Source organism: Lynx rufus, unplaced genomic scaffold (genome assembly GCF_022079265.1).
Source record: "Lynx rufus isolate CCGP_SWC_20201006 ecotype Redwood Valley unplaced genomic scaffold, mLynRuf1.p SCAF_5, whole genome shotgun sequence".
Lineage (NCBI taxonomy): Eukaryota > Metazoa > Chordata > Mammalia > Carnivora > Felidae > Lynx > Lynx rufus.
Window position 1 is genome coordinate 111,355,711 of NW_025814867.1, and position 17,529 is coordinate 111,373,239.

The 17,529-nt window shown below is 38.6% G+C and overlaps 2 protein-coding genes across 2 annotated transcripts in view; one reads left to right on the top strand and one right to left on the bottom strand.

Moving 5' to 3' along the window:
- The window catches only part of CMSS1 (cms1 ribosomal small subunit homolog), a 387,785-nt gene that overhangs the window by 324,293 nt on the left and 45,963 nt on the right, over window positions 1–17,529 (bottom strand). The window lies entirely within an intron of this gene.
- Window positions 3,968–17,529, top strand: part of FILIP1L (filamin A interacting protein 1 like) — a 49,451-nt gene continuing 35,889 nt past the window's right edge. The window contains exon 1 of the mRNA XM_047098582.1: window positions 3,968–4,059. The gene's annotated coding sequence lies outside the window, so the exon portion shown is untranslated. The remainder of the gene's footprint in view (window positions 4,060–17,529) is intronic.

Consider the following 17,529-nt stretch of genomic DNA (forward strand, 5'->3'; position numbering starts at 1 on the left):
ATGGAGAGAAGGTGCTTTTGCCCTCAAACTTCCCTTTTGGCTTTACATTCTACACCTGCCCACTTGTGGTGCTCAATCCATTCCTCTGAGGTTGTACAGCAGCAGAGGAGAGATCAGCACCAGATACATGGCAGGCTACCCAATGCTCAGAGACAAAGCTGCTTTGCAAGAAGCCTGCCAGTGAGGTGTCAGAATGTTCCCTGAGACAGAAATACTTTAGTGCAAAAGGGTCACACTCTGGCCAATCCAACTGCAGCCTAATGCAATGTAAAACCACAGAACTCTGCCTCCATCTCATGCCATCCTGGATCTGTCTCCACTATACTCAGCTTCTCATACAGAACAATGCCTGTGATAAGAATTGTTGTTTTTCTTTGTATGTTACAATGTTTCCATGTATACTATTTTATAGAGGAGGCAAAAGAGAAAACATATCACATTCAAAGTTAATGTTACCATCCCACAGATTCCAAGAGTGCAGTGACCCCTTAACTGATGAAAGAAGCAGTAATGAAAATTGTGGGCAGCTGTAAGAAAGGTGCATTATGAATACTGCTTCTCTTGCACTTATTTGGATGACTAGAAGACTTCACCAGTCACAAGTAGAAACAAAGGCAGGGAGACAAGACATGAAAGAAAGTAAGAGTAGTGATTTCACAAAGAGAAACTGGATTTGACATGCTTAGTAACACATTAATGGTATTTTTAAACATTTGTGGACATTGCTAATAACATCGGTTGCCGTGGTCACTGTATTAAACTCCTGGCATTAGCTTGAACCAGGGGAAGTTGCTGATACTGAACTGTTTTTGACTATCTAACAAGGTGATTCATACAGTTCAACTGAATTGATACATCCTAGTTTCCATCCTTGCTGCCTACAAACCCCTCTTCCTCATTAGAAAGCAATTAGATCGGTAGAAAAATTCCTTTCTACCCTTTCCAAATCACAACTTAAAGCTACTGCTGATTTAGATCATAAATTTAAATTACTTATTATAGAAATGACTTTAATTCGTAGCTATACTTATTTGTAGGAAATTCTGCCTTATAAAATGAGAAGGGTCACACAGCAACTGGGCAGGAAATTTTTCAGTAAAAAAAGTAAAAGTTTTCTTAGCCAAGACTGAGGCACCGTGCTCACAACACTATTCTTTTGATAATGAATACACGTCAGAAGCCAAGAAAACAAAAACTACATCTCAAAGAGAATGTTCATAGGAAAGGAGAGGGAAATAAAAGTTTACTTGTCGATTCATGTGGCCAGTGGAGTACATTACTAATGGCTGGCTGGAGTTAGCGATACAAGACCCAGGGTTCTCGAATCAGTTTGATAAAGATACCCTCCTACTCAAGACCCTGGACTTTCATCTGTAGCAAAAATGTCATAATATTCTGATTTTATTAGAACAAGACTTGTCAACATCCTCGAAAATGTTGTCTTAATAAATATGCAAATCCATGATGTTTCCAATGTGAATGACTTCCCTAGGGTTATTCAGTGCATAATTAGGGTGGTTCTGGTGGGGAGGGGGGGCGGGCTGCAAAGGTCAGTGTTGGTTTTCCTAGTTTAACATTCAGTCTGGAAACATAGAAACTTCTCAGTTAAATCTGAACACTTCTTTACCAACACTTCTGAGAGATTCTGAGCAAACCATTAAGAGGAGACTAAGGCTGTATATATAAACACTGGTTCAAATCTCTGCATTTGTTACTTTAATAGCCGTCTGACTTTGGTCAAGCCATTTTACTCTTCCAAATGTGTTTCTTCATCTGAAAAGTATGAATAATACCACCTTACGATGTGTTATGCAAATTAAATGATGGAGTGCATGTAGAACACTAAGCATGGTGAGTAGCATGAACTAAAAGCTCAACAAATGTTATTATTGGTTCCTGAAGAGAATGGGTCTATACCATGATCTCAGCCGGAATGCTGAGTCATAGCTGGGTCAGAGATCACTGCTTCAGAAAGTAACAGGGCACCAGGCAAGGCACACAAAGAGGAGAAGTCCTGATCCTCTCTTCTCTGGCTTCATAACCAGAGGCAAGTCTTATATCCACTTAACTTCTCTGTTCTTCAGCTACTGCAGCTAAAGAAAAGGAGGAAATAATGCTGACAGATTTTATAGGGGAAGTGGGAAGTCAAAAATATGAAAATAAATGCAAAACATGAGTATAAAAAATGTGGGAAAGAAATAAAAGATGGTGTCCAATGTTAGGAAACCTCTGTACCTATGAGGGGAAAGGGGGCAAAATCAGTTACAAAAATGCTGGCTTTGGGTAAAGATTTTTTATGTTAGTAGTCTGCAACTGAGATTCAGGTGTTTATGCGACTTTCACAGCAGTCATTTTATCTCATTTGAAATAAATCAAATCTAGCATAAAAGTCTCAAAAACATGGTTAATAAGTACAAGGCAAGCACAGGAGACTAAAAAGTTTCAAATACACTTCACAACTATAAGGTCGAGTAACAAAACTCACAAACCAGTATCTAAAATGTTAATATGAAAATACAAATCAAATATTGAATTTTAAGCTCAGCTGAAGGGCATGGTCATTAGCTTCTCAAAACAGTATATATAAAAAGCAGGAGTAGTTTAACAGGCTTCTCTGTAGGCAGAGTGATCTAGAAGAACTATTAAAGTGAGCCCACAGTTTAACAAAGATGACACACATTCTGTGCCCTGTATCTTTTTTCACCGTTTTCACTAACTATACATTCTATGCAACCAGGCATTCTCTACTCCAAACTAAGGAAAAGATACAAGCTATTTTCATTACTCCTGTTTGACAAATAATTCTATAGACATGTATGTCATAACAGGAAACAATCCTATTTTACTGTTTATTTAAAAAGAGTTAAATAGACTCAAAATTTTACTCAATTCATTTGAAGCTTGCAATTAAGACAGCCACATCCCTAATTTACTTAGCAGATTCATATAATTGGCTAGGGCTTTCAGAGATTACTTCTCTTATTGATGTGCAAAATAATTGGGAACATAATTCTCATTTCCCAGAAAAAGAATTTATAAAAGTAAAATCTGCCCCACACTAGGTAACATGCTTAATTCGGTCATATTTGGTCAGTTTCTTTTTTCTTCTCTTGTCTTTATTTTGTTTGCTGGTGGCAGGGAACAAATGGCTTAAAACTTGTTCTAAAGTTCTATTTTTATACTTTGTCTTGAAAGTACAGCACAACACACTTATCTTTACTTTTAATAAATATTTTTCTCTGCCAAATAAACTGATTAGTTTTAACTACTTTCGTTAAACACAGGCATGCAGAAATGAGGAACTAGGAGGTTCTTTCAGGAAAAACACTGAAAAAAAAAAAAGATTTCATCTGGCCTTCCCATCATCACTTCAAGAATTGTTTGGTAGTTACATCATCAGGAAATAAAATACTATCCTCTGAGGACCCCTACTCTTTACAAAAAGGAAGGAGAAGGTTTGAAGTCTAAATCACCTCGAGATGTCTCAAAAAAAAAAAAAAAAAAACCAACAAAACTTCTGGCTCCCTCTCCTACCTCCCCCCAGCAACCAAAAAACAAATGTAACAAAAATGTATTTACAAAAGTTTAAATAAGAATAACAGGATGTGCATTTAAGAATCTGAGGCAATAACAGAAGCTTTAGAGCCCCGGAGGGAGAAAAGTTACTAGCGGATCGACCATGACCCCCAATGACTTGGTTAGCCAGGCAGGAGGGCGCCGGCGTCCCGGGCCCGCCGCCCACTCCCCTCCTCGGGGAGCCGGGGACCGACAGTCCGTTCACACGGTCGGAGCGTCAGCGGAGCTGAGGCGCATTGCTGCCGCGCCGCCGCCGCCGCCGCCGCTGCGGATCTGGTTGTCACCGGCGCCCCCGCCGCCCGCGCCGCACATGCGAAGCGCCTTATAAGGCAGCGCAGTGACGTAACGCCCTTAGGCCGGGCGCGCTCGGCGCCCCGCTCGCATTGTTCGGGCGACTCCCGGAGCGCGCACAGCCCGCTCGCAGCGCCGCCAGACAGCGGCCCCCTCCCGGCCCCCCGCCCAGCCCCGGCGCAGGCAGCTCAGGTAAGCCCGGGAGAGCCGCTCCGCTCCAGCAAGGGGCACTGCTGTCAGACAGCCAGGCTGACTGTAGGTGGCTTTTAAAGTTACCAGCATCACGAACTGCAGACAGGTTTCGAAAAGCGCGTCCAATGAACTCTGGGTTCAAAACCTTTTAAAACTCACACAAAACTTAGAAAGTTTACTCACACCGAGAAAACGGATTTCAGATTTGATTTTAAATGAGGAGAGCTGGGGAATGACTATATATTACATTCTCCAAGCGAGCCGCACACCGAATCCTGCCTGTATGGAGAAATCTTTGGGAATGGGGGCGGGGGCGGGAGGGGGGAGGGAGTACATTGTAATACCACAACTCTATCTCCTGATCTTCTCTCTCCTCGGACTTAAATTCCCTAATGTCTGACAAGAGCAGAGTGCGAAACACTGCCACATGGTAGTGGATTTATTAGTGCCGTTTCTCACCCCCTCCCCTTTGTGAATCTTCATACAAAACACCAGAAAATCCCTGTTAGAAATATAGCTTGTAATTAGGAGGACTCTAACTTAAAAAGTTGAGCTTTTTAAGCTTCAAAAAAAATCTTCCGAGCAAAAGCATATGGCAGTCTGTGTCAGACGTAACTCATGATTTTGAGTTCCAACTTTTTACTTCAACTCCAGTAAATGGATAAATGACAAACTGAAAAAGATAACGCTAGCTTCTCTAGAGTAATATTTTTGGACACAGTTTGTTGTGTTATGTAGAAACACTAATTTAAAAGGTAAAGCCTATAGAAGAATTTTGTTAATCAGTGGCATTTTGAACTTACATCTGAACCCTGAATAGGTTATTGCTATAAATGAACTTTTACCATCTGATAATTGAACACCTGGATGAAAATCTACATGTTTTCACATTTCAGAATAAAAATTAGCAGAAGAATTAAAAATAAAATACACTATGTCACATTTAAAACACTGGAATAGGAAATTAAAAAATCATGTATCACTCAAACTGTATTTGGTCTGAACATACATTTTAAAATAAAACTTAAGAAATGTCTGACAATTATTTTTCTTTTGAAATAGCATCTATATTTTATTTATCATTTGAAACAGCATTTGTTTAATATGCCCCAGATTGGGGATTTATCTTTGTTTCTAGTAATTCCTGTGGTTGAGTATTTTAAAGCATATAATATTGGTGCCTACTACTTTTGCTTCATAGTTCTGTTTAGTTTGCTAATTTTGTTTGCAGCAATGCAAGATTTTGGTTTTAGTATTCTAAAAGAAAAATTATATGTTATTTGGTTTGAAGATAGGCTATATGAACTGCAGGTTAGTACTGAAAAGTAGGATTTCTCCAAAACTATTATTTTAAATCTAGGGAAGCCTACCATAAGAAAGAGGGGCCAACACCCAGGTCATTGTGGAGAAGTACAAAATATGCACAGAAAAGTTGTTTATTTCATATAGGCTGTAATTGGAAACGGAAAAATTCTTCCTTTGGTAAAAAGGTATTCCACTCTTTTGAATCTGATAGAGGAGGAGGGAAACAGAAACCATCAATTATTGTTTCAGCTATACCCAAAGTGCCATCTGTACCATAAACTATAGCTCATCTGTTGAAAATCATAACCTCTATTAAATCTCTAACAGCTGTGTTTCCCAGGGTCTGCATTTTATTTTATTATTATTATTATTATTTTTTTTTTTTTACAAAAGGCAAGCACCACTTTTTACTCTGTAAATGACACACTGCAATATTCCACACTTTTTTTTCCATTTACTAACTATAAAGCATGGTTCAAAAACAAATCATCCATTGAGACCCCTTTTAAAACTGAAAGTTAAACAAGATTTGTTGTGGATACATTATCACACAGTGGACTCTCTGAATGAGCATTTATTAGTCCTAGGGACAATCTATATGATGGAAAAAATGTTTTAGATAGATGGAATATAAATTTTTACATTTCCAAATAAAGCACATACAAATTTTATGCTTAATAAATTCATTTGCCTTTTATGGCAATTGACCTTAAATGTGAAGCACTTGTATTCTTGTTATATTTTCCTAATGCTGTGAGGGAATCTATAGAAAGAGGCAATATGAAAACACAAACCAAGCTTTGAACTTTATTTTCAAGTCTACTTGCAATTCCCATAAATTTGCCTTCTCAAAAGGCTGTGAACTTTGTTTTAGGTTTCTCTGTCTCGCCTTCCTCCCCCCCCAAATGACTTTGGTAATAAATGGATTTTGAGGTAAAAAGTGAAAATGGAGCACCAAGAATAAAATTCCATTTTCTTCTTAAGTCATGTTCTGTCCATATCTAATGCTTCAGAGCAAAGTGAATGCTTTTACAAGGTGAACAGAGAAAAAAATACAGCCCCCTATTTGAGGGGAAAAGGAAGGCGGGAGCAGGAAGAGGACTGTTTATAAAAGACTGGATATTGTGGCATAATATGTGATGTAAACCAATATTGGTCTCAACCTGCTTCATGTACTGAAATCTGTTGTTCACACAGCCAGTCATTATCTCTGAAAAATTTAACACATCCTACCTTATCCTCTTGGGCGTATCATTAATTTTAACTTTTTTTTTAAGTTTATTTAATTTGTTTTTGACTATGGATGTAGCTTCAATTTAATCTGATTGTTTAGTTTCTGTAAATTATGTTTTAAATAAGGATTTAAAGATGAAGGGACACTGCATATGCAGCCAGCATCACACACTTTCAAAGAAATTCTTCTGTGGCTGCTTTCTGCCACCACTACAGTATTTATGGGCCCACCAACCCCATCACTTATGTTTAATATGTGCTGGGTCAGTTTCTACTTTGAATGTTAGATGCACTAATTCCTAGCAGATCATCACCAACACTGTTGTAAGCCCTCCTGCATCCTTCTTTTTCTTAAAAAGCAGAGTTAAAATTATCTCTCCCCTGGCTTTCTTCTATTCTGACATTACCTCTGACTGGAAAAGCTGAGAAAAACAAAAGTGGGAAGGCTCTCCAAGGAAAGTCCCTTGGTTCTTTTTCAGATATGGAGAAGCATTCCCTTTTCATGCTTTTTCTCTCAGAAGCTTGAGCACATTAAGATACGACAGCAGCAATTTTAATTCTGAGCCCAAGAACAGAATAACACATTAGCAGTGTTCTTTCTCCATTTAGACCATCCTCACATTCCTATTCCCTATTGGTTCCAAAATAAGATTAACTCTTAAAGACATTATTATTTTTTAACGACAAGCTTGAGGAATTGTGTGGGGGGGGGTGCGGGGGGGGGTGGGCGGGGTATGTGGATAAGAAGGTATGTAGAGCCATAGGTATGTAAGTGTACCATTGAGGCAGGTAAAGGTGTAGCCAGACATACACTCACCTTCTTGTTTTTGTCTGTAACTACTGATTCTAGCCTAAAGGACAGTTTTATCAGTAAAAGAGATCACATCTTACATCAGAATAGCAAACACACAACTCCATAGATGGGAATTTGAGAAGAAACTTGATCATAAGATTTTTCATATGAACAATGGGATGCCCTAGGGCCCAGAGAAGTGCGCTCTCTCTCTCTCTCTCTCTCTCTGGCAAACAGAGCTTTATAGCTAGAAGAGGCCTTGGAGGCCATCTGATCCAAATGCCTCACCTTACAGAAGAAACTGATGTTCACAGCATGACTTGGCTCAGAGACACAAAATTACTCAGAGGCAGAGCCAGGGCCCCCTGCATTCTTGGGCTATAGCTTTTGGTTTCCCCTTAAATTAGTGCTAGGAAGAGATGAAGGCAGAAGCCCCAGAAGAAGCCCTGGCACTAGAGGTGTTAATTTGGATACAAAATCCATTAAAAAAGAAAGCAGAAAGGTTCAAAGTTCTTGTTAATGAGTATAAGTAGTAAGAAGGCAAGGCAAAGGAGGGAGGTAAAAACCAATAGAGTTAAACCAGGCTACTACAATGGAGGGGGGTGATAAAAGAAAGACAAAGGAAACAAATAAGAACTGTACTTAAAGGTCCTCTGGGTGGCAAAGCTCACTCTGCTTAAAAGTTGAGTGGTTCTCTAGGAAGAATGTATATATGCTCTATGTCAAAGACATTTAGGTCCGAACCACTAATTTGACAACTGACCTCTTCTCAGCATCTTCCAACTAAGCATTCTACACTCTCCAGACCTCCCTAGCTAGCAGGGTCCCATTCAAAACTCACAATGACCCAATATCTTTAAAACAACTGAGAACTTCCCTGAAAACTGCAGAGGAAGTAACTAATGAAGGCTGTGAGCTCCTGGTGATACTTCACCCTGCTTTACTTTCCTTCACACAGTGCACTGCTACATGACACTAAATTACACATTAACTGCTTATTTGTTTATTGTCTTTCTCCTGGACTGTAAACTCCCTGAGGGTCAATTTTGCAACCAACTTTATTCCTAGTGCCTGGCAAAGTACCTCGCTATAGTTACTAAGCATGTCCCTGGGACAAGAAGGTGCTGAATAAATGTACCAACAAATAAATTACAACCTAGAAGCTCCTTACTTGGTAAGAAAACTATGGGCTAGGAAAGGCCCCTTCTTTGAGATTCTGTTCAGGGGCCCAAAACAAATCTCTGCCACTATCTGAAGTAACCACATTGAACTGACTACAAGCACAAAAATCAGAAAACAAATCAGGCTCAGATGAAATCAATGCAGTAAAATGTACTTCGTACTATACAGTATGGGGCATGGAATGGGTGGGAAACAAAATATGGATGAGCAGAATGTAGTGGTTTTTGTCTTTAAGGAAGTGTAGGTACCTTTGTTTTTCCTAATCTCTGTGCCTCATATGAAGACCTAGAAGATGCAGTCATTGGACCCAAACAGTTTGTCCTTGCCATTAAGAGAAACCAGCAGATTGCCTTTTCCCAAGCATACACTTTGACTCTCAAGTTTCTATGGGTCATTCAGTGCATCTGCCAGGTTTTACAGAAAAGGAGTGAATTTTCTATAGTTTCAGTTAGGTAATTCCAATGTCAATCATTGAAGCCAGCCTAGGGCTTGTAACTCAGCAGCAAACATTTACTTAATATCTTCCAGGCACTGTGCTAAGCACCAGGCAGGCCAGCAACTAAGTTCTCTACACACTACACCATGTCATTAACCCAGCTACACCTACTAAAACTGATTGGCACCATATTGGTGACAATGACTAAGATCACCAGCAGCTCTTGCACAATGGCCCTGTCTCTGCTCTTGTTTTAATGGACTGATAAAGCAATATAGGTAAAACAGGTCAGCGTACATAAAAATTAAGTGAAGGTAAACAGTGTGGGGCTGTTTAACAAAAAAACCCAACTAACCAGAATATAGTTATAATCTCCAAGCTTCCTTGCTTACTTACTAATGACACTAAGTTGGCATGGACAAATAGTGTTTATCTCAACAGTACAACTAATTAGTAGGAATAAAGGTTCATAAATCCAAGTTCCATTCTTCTTGTCTCTACCATCTATTCCCTGGGTAAGCCTCCTAAAGCCTTGGCTTCCACATACCTAACAAAAAAAAAACAAAAAAAAAAAAAGAAACACTGTCATCCACCATAAGCATCTTTCAATACTGGGGAAGGAGAGAATAATGAGCAGTAACCCTTGAGGGTAGGTACACCGATCAAGCAGAACTGAACACTATATAAAAATAAAAGCTACTGATCATATCATTACAGAAAAATTAGCTTAAGAAAATGAAATGGATGTGAGGAAAAAGTCTACTCTTAAGCACAGAGAAAAGATTAACAACTATAGTACTGGAGCCTGTGAGAGCTCCAGATCACTGTACCAAGTACAGCCTCAAAGATGAGGTCAGCCCTTCAAGATGGGCGGCGCAGACAGAAGCAAATCTGCCAGATTTACTGTATCTCATGGCCCACCAGGGTTGGAACAAAAGTTTAAAGGTGAACTAAGTTCTTCTCCCTCTTTTTAAAATTCTTTTTTAAGTGAACCAAAACAGAAAACAAATCTCTGAGCAGAAATCATAAAAGGAATGTGAAACATTCATCACATTTGGGTTGACAAGACTTAAGTGACTGCTGCTGTTACATTTGAAGAAAAGGAAGGAGCTGCTTAGCCTAGAAGCTTGAGAAGAGCAGGAGAAAGTTCCTTCTTGCTAAAGACAAAGGGCCACACAGTGAGATGCTAAGCAAGTCCCTTAGCCTTAGTTTGTTAGTCTGTCAATTTGAAATGGCAGAGGAGGTAAATCACTCTGGAGTCTTGTGAAAAGTAATCCTTTGCTGCTAAAGGAAAGATTATCTATTCTTTAAAAATAATATTGATTCACTTATTATCAAGATAGTTAGACTCTGATATTATTACAAGAAATACATTATGTTTGAAGTTGCATATTATCCTTCACGTTTTCATACAACTGGATACATGGGGCAGGCAGATCTTTCAGATAAAGGTGAGAACAATTTTGTTAAGTGATTTGGCATTCCACTCATCTCCACTAAAATTATGCCTTGCAAGATTCTTCTTAAAATTCCACAAAATTCACTGGGCTGGTAAAGATGCAAAGAATCAGAGGCAAGGTTAAGATTCTGTGGCGGAACTTCCCTCATCTGGACTTTATTTAAATTTGTCTTCAGGTGCATTCCTCATTTCACTAAAGGTTTGTCCCTCCTCAGAAATGACAGAAACAAGAGGAACAAAACTTTACTTCTTCTTCTGCTTTAATAATAAGAGCAAATCCTGAGATCTTTAGGTATTGTTCAGCCCAGGAGGGAGTTATGCTCCCCTAAGAAATGGCTCTTCTCACGTCTCAGTCAGTCAAGTACAACTAAGTTCAAACCCATGTGGGGGATACAGAGGTATCGAATTCTTCATGGAACTTCGAGTTTGTTCAAGAGCAAAACTATTATACACAAAGTTAGAAAGTGGTATAAAACAACATTATAAAGTATTTGTGTCACAAAATTGTAAGGGCTGTGTGGACTCACAAAGGGAGACCCAGCCAGACAAGGTAGGGAACAAACATTCATAGAAAAGATGGGAACTGAAGTGTAAATGGAAGCTATTGAATGGAGTGTTAAAAAAATGATGGCAGATGCATCCCTTGGAAGTTTACTATGAAAAGGGAATCTGAGGTTAAAAGAGAAGGCTTGAAACAGCATCTGAACACCCAAACTATGATTTTTAAACCCATTATTTGGACTTCTGTAGAATAGATTTCAATCCTTAAAGTGAAGATTAAATGTCACAAAAACAGTTGGCACAGTGCTGGACCCATAGCAGGCACTCAGTAAATATATTATTCTTCTTAGTTATGTTAAGGGCTATATATAGGGTTCCACCAGGCTGAGGCACAAGGGGTTGCCTCAGCACCAAAGAGGAGGTGCTTGCTTTGTAAGGATGCAGTCTGGAAGAGCTCATGTTCTTAACACCCAGCCCTAAAGTGAAGTAAAGGATTAAGCCTTCTGGAGAAAATCCATGTGTCTAGTGCCTAAATTCAGCTACTCTGAAAAGTGATGTTATCTTTTATCCTGAGTTCCCTGCTAGAAGGGAATCCCTCTTTATGAGAACATGGGCTTTCCAATGGGTTTTTTAGTCACCTGAAATAAGAAACAAGTTACTGAGTAGTTAAAGGACCAAAGAGCAAAAGGCTTAAAAGCTGGCCTGGAATCTCCCTGTTTTACCTTGAAAGTCCTACCATGCCTGGGAGGCACACAAAACAAATAGGTAAGACAAATCTTACCACATGGGCTAAAGAGCTTATATCACATCCTACCCACAGACAATAACGAATTCTTTTCAGAAACTCACAGTCTAAACACTTCTTCCTAGGTATTAATTTTACAGTTTCAGTGTACTTTCTATTTAGTGTAACATTTTAAGTGTCAGACACTGAAAAGATTTCTTGAAATACAATACTTGATGTATAAAGAACCAAAAATAAAGTTGAATCCCATGAAATACCCATGTATTAAGGTCCCATGTAGTTAAGGTCCCATTAATGCCCCGTGTAGTTATGAACCACTGAGACCTTGACGAGTCACAAAATTTGTTCTGATGGAACAAAATGTACATTTTTTGATGTGTGAATTTGTACAAAATGCTATACAAAAAAGAAGGGAGGGAAGGAGTCTAAAGGTTGGTGGAATTTTTATTCTGTGGAACTGAGATTTGAGGATCATCAAAGGCTTTGTAAACCCTAGAGATGAAATCCTACAGCTTCCCCGTTTTGCAGCTGAGGCGACAGGCAGATGAGGTGCAGTCAGAGAGCTAAGTCAGTAGCACAGTGGTCCAGCATTCCCTCACCATTAGATACACGGCTGTTGTTTGAGAAATGGGGTTTTGCTTTTATTCTTTGTTTTTAACTGTGAATGAGTGAACTTTAAAAGTGAAGAATAGAGAGGTGCCTGGGTGGCTTCGTCAGTTAAGCATCTGACTTCGCCTCAGGTCATGATCTCCTGTTTCTTGGGTTCAAGCCCCTTGAGTTCAAGCCCCACATCGGGTTCTGTGCTGACAGCTCGGAGCCTGAAGCCTGCTTCAGATTCTGTGTCTCCCTCTCTCTTTGCCCCTCCCTAGCTCGTACTCTGTCCCTGTCTCTCTCAAAAATAAACAAACATTTAAAAAAAAAAAAAAGTGAAGCATAGCGAAGTCAGTGCTTTCTTCAAAAACACTTCTTTCAACTACTGCAAATCTGAAATAGTTTGCCCTCTCTTAAAAAATTCAAATCATGAGGTAAGATATGGTCAGAGCAGAAATGGATGGGTATTCATATAGTATATACACAAGGTGCACTATAGCCTTTTCTTTAACTCTGCCACACAGATTTATCACAAAGATAAACATAACTAAATGGATGAGCCTGAACCTTGCTCAGGGACAAAATCAGCAGCAGACCCAGAGCCAAGGGAAGTAGAGTATAATGTCACTACTTTCACCTCTAGCAGATCCATTGCTAACCACCGTAACATCTTGATTGAACTGCTCCTTACAACATAAGGTTAATATTCTCTAGAACACATTCATCTGAAAAGAACCCAACCTGGGGAAGAGAAAATAGGATCAAAGTGTGTGTTCATGTATTCTGTCTTCTCAGTGCTCAGCAGAAAAGGAAAATCTAATCCAAATGCTCTGAACTGTCAGGGAAAAATTAAACAAAATTTAAAATTAAAAAAAAAATTCTTTTTAAACGTTTATTTATTTTTGAGACAGAGAGAGACACAGCATGAACCGGGGAGGGTCAGAGAGAGGGAGACACAAAATCTGAAACAGGCTCCAGGCTCTGAGCTGTCAGCACAGAGCCCGACGCGGGGCTCGAACTCACGGACTGTGAGATCACGACCTGAGCCGAAGTCGGCCGTTTAACCGACTGAGCCACCCAGGCGCCCCAAAATTTTAATTTTTATAATGCACACAAGGGGACACAAATGCAGACTACAAGAAAAATGGTCACTCACATTCTAAGGGATTCTAGATTAAAACATTCCCACCTAATTAAACTTTACATAAGGCCCATACTCCAGCTCTCTAAAACATCCTGGAGGAAGACAGAAACCAGTCATCCTCAGGAACTAGGAAAAGTGGATAAGGGTAGATGGAAGATGTTCACAGTGGTTCATGATCTGATTGTTAATCAGCAGGAAGCCAAGCCAAGCAACAACCTTCATCCTGCAATTGCCCTGACCTGTGTGTGAATCCTATTCAGTGCTATTAAATGTTACTAGTTCCTTTGCCTCTTTTTTACTGATTTACTATAGCTAAAATGGAGGGGGGAGGAGGATTCTCTAGAGATCAAAATGTTTCACATTTTACATTCTGATGGCTCCTATTTAGCCTGTTTCTCGTGGCAAACTGTGTGACTTCAAGAGTCATGATAAAACATAAGCCTCTGTTGTTGTGGTTTCTAAATTTCTGAAGTTTTAATTTCCCACTAACAACTTAGGAAACGTTTGGTTTCCCAAGCATACCACGGTAGCCACTGCCTCTGTAAAGGCAGCCAGAATACAAGGAGGTGAAAACCAGTGAACGTATCCACTCTGGCGCATGACTGCTCCCTGCTTTGGCCTTTTATGTTAAATCTGACAAACTGAAAACCAGTAAATTAACGTTAAGAAAGCCAAATAAAAGAGGAAAGGCTTTTTTTTTTTCTTCTTTCTTTAAGACTTAACAGGAACTAGGGGCTTAAAAAAATTTTTTTTGGGGGGGAGGGCTCAGAATAAGATTTGGAAGAGGATATACTCATTGTAACTTTTTAAAGAGGAGAAAATACAAGAAAGAAAAGTGACCTACCAAAGAGTGTTAAGAGAAAGGAATTAAACTAATCCTCCAAAATACCTATTTACAATATCTGAATGAAAATAACCTGTGATCTGGGAAGAGAAAAAAGGGACTAATGGAGATTAAAAACAAAGAAAATTCTGCAGCTACCTTAGAATGCTCTTCTAAAGAATCCATGTCTGTTTACCTCCATTAAGACACAAAAGAAGCATCTAAATATAAACGGATTTTGAGCAATAAGAGAAATACATATAAATATTCTTAACATGATAAAGCACATGCACCCACACTCTTAAGGGCATGTAGTATTATGCCCTTGAAGTCTGCCTGAGAAAAGGCTGCCTGTTAAAAATATTTTCCGAGAACTTTAAGTTCCTTGAAATATTCAACGGAAATGGTATTTATGACAAACCCACCTCCTCTGGGGAACATGAGATGTTATTACTGGCAAAGTCAGTTTTTTAAACCATCCAAAAATGTTTATGAATTTATGCCAAATGACTAAACTTGCTTTATTATTACAGTGATTAAGAGAAGAGAATATCTGTTAATGTCTCATCATCAAGGCTCAAAGTAATCACAAACCTACAAAAAAATACCATGACAAAACAGAGGATTGTAAGTGGTAGTGATTTCTGTGCCTTTGGCAGGCAGAATATTACAACACATTTATTCACTAGAGAGCCTGGTACATGAGATACATAAGATAGGAGGTGTGGATGTATGTCATAGTGGTGAGAAACAGGATTTGGAGTAAAAACTGTACTGGCATTCTGGTTCTGTCCATTAACCAGTAGAAACTTTGGCAAATAATCTAACTTCTCTGAGCCTCAGTTGCTTTTTTGTGAAATGAAGACACTACTTGCCTCCAATGACTGTTTCCAGGACTATCATGGTACATGGCATATAATAATTGCTTAGTAAATGTTAACTGTTATTCACAGACTATAGAGGGAAGGAACGAACTACTTATCATGTGTCTACTGCTTACAGTTACACCCTTAATCCTTAACATAGTACTTAAGTAGAATAACGTAGTTCAAAAGTAGAATAGGTGTTTGTTCAAATATTTATTGAATACCAATTAAGTACCAAGCTAAAAATACAGCATGGAATAAAACTGGCCAGTAATTGACCATTCAGTAAATAAAATACACACACACACCCCTACCCACTCGCATTAAGTTTATGTTCTAGTAGGAAAGACAATGATCAAATAAGTAAAATACAGTATACCAGATGGTACTATGACATGAGGGGATGAGGGGCTCCCTAGGAAGGGAACCAGTACAAAAGACACAGACCCTGTTGTGGTCAGAGAAAAACAAGGAAGGTGGTATGGCTGGCAGAATGAGCAAAGGTAGAAGGAATCAGGGAGTCAAGGGGGTGGGGGCGGAGAGTATAGAAATGAACAAATGAACACTAAAAACATGGGATGGGAGAAAGAGGAAATTCTTTTGAGGTCAGTACTCTGGGCTTTCTAGCATGTACTCTGGTTAAGTGGGAAGAACACACACTTGGCAGTCAGTGAATTTTTATTCTGGTTCGGTTATTTGTGCTGTTTGGTAATTATTTAACCTGTCTATATTTTAGTTTTTTTGATTCTTACCCTCATCTATAAAATGGAAATAATACCTCATAACATTGTTATAAGGATTAAATTAGATCAAGTGGCAAAGAGTAGACCTTCAATATGCTTGTCTCTTTCTATAAGCTAAATCCTGCACTGGATCATAGCTGGGAACTGGAGTCTGTTCCAAATCCAGGGTTACTGTAACAGTGGCTTTGCATGTTATTTAATCTGCCTGGGCTTCGGTTTCTCAAGTAAGAAATTGCAGATGCTACACGCAGACATTTTAAAGACAGTTATACAATAATCATGGTGCTGTTATAAAAATTATAATCAAATAATATTACTATTACAACTTATCTTAAAATTGTCTTTTATGTAAAATTTATCTTAAAAGTTTTAAAACAGCAAAAGTATATGCTCCCTCTATATTGATTAAAAAAGTCCTACAAATTTTAATTTCTTTAGCATGAAGTTGTAAAGATTTTATTTAGCAGTCATGCTGATTTTTATTCCTTTTTCCTACCCCTGCTTGGAAAGATCTCCAAGACAATGTTTAACTGCAAAAATCAAGGTGACAGATGAACAGTTACAGTAAGCTATATTTTACATAAAGAAGGGAGATTATAAGAATCTTTATTTGTATTTGCTTACTTACTCATTAAGACATTCTAGAAGTGTATATATGAAATAATATGTACAGTGGTTACTGGTTCGGAAAGGAGAATGGGTAGATGAAGGATGAGGCGGGAGAAAGACACTCACAGTTTACCTTTTAATATACATATTTTGAAACATGTATTATATATTTAGGAATGTTAATTGCTCTAGCCACAGATGAGAGCTAAGTCAGGAGCCTGACCGGGGACACCCAGGAACCTGGTACCTGAGGGAGCCCCCGTCCATCAAAGCACATCAATGACATTTGATTGCCTTTTCTGCTTTTTCTACTTTGTAACATCCTTTGCTTTTCAAATAAAGATGTCATGAATCCCCCCCCCAAAAAAAGGAATGCTAATCTACAATCCAAAACTGACTTGAAGAGTTAAAATTGAGCAAAATAATTACAAAATTACAAAATTACAAAATTAATTATACAGCAATATGAAAACCTCAAATGACCGGTATATCAGACAATGTGGGTATTCTCCAATCTGTTACTTTATATTTTTTTCTGAAGTGCTCAGTGAAAAACATTCTAAAACATCCTCAGTAGTCTTCTCCATATTTTTCACTGGGGAAACCACACATGGCAGTAAGCAGCATATACAGAAAAAGACTGTTCCCTCCAGGTCTACACCAAATCAGTCAGCCCATGCTGCCTCTGAATACCCAAGTAGACAAGTCTAAGAGCATCTGATCCCAGCAAAGAAAATACATGTTCACACTCAAGGAATGAAGAATAGGGGTAAGATGAGCAGATCACTGGAGAGGCTTTGGGAAGGTCACTATTAACATCCATTGTGATATGCTGGCATTTCACTGAATAATGCACATTCACAACATTATTCTTTTCCAGAAAAGGAGAAGAGCTGTGGTATAGATCTATAAATCAAAGAGAAATGGAAAATAATGGCTAATCCCAAATACAGTGGAGCAGCAGATAATGAAAAAGAGCTATGAATATTAGAGACAACTAACACAAAGAGGTCTAATAGAAGTTTTCCAAAAAATTACCT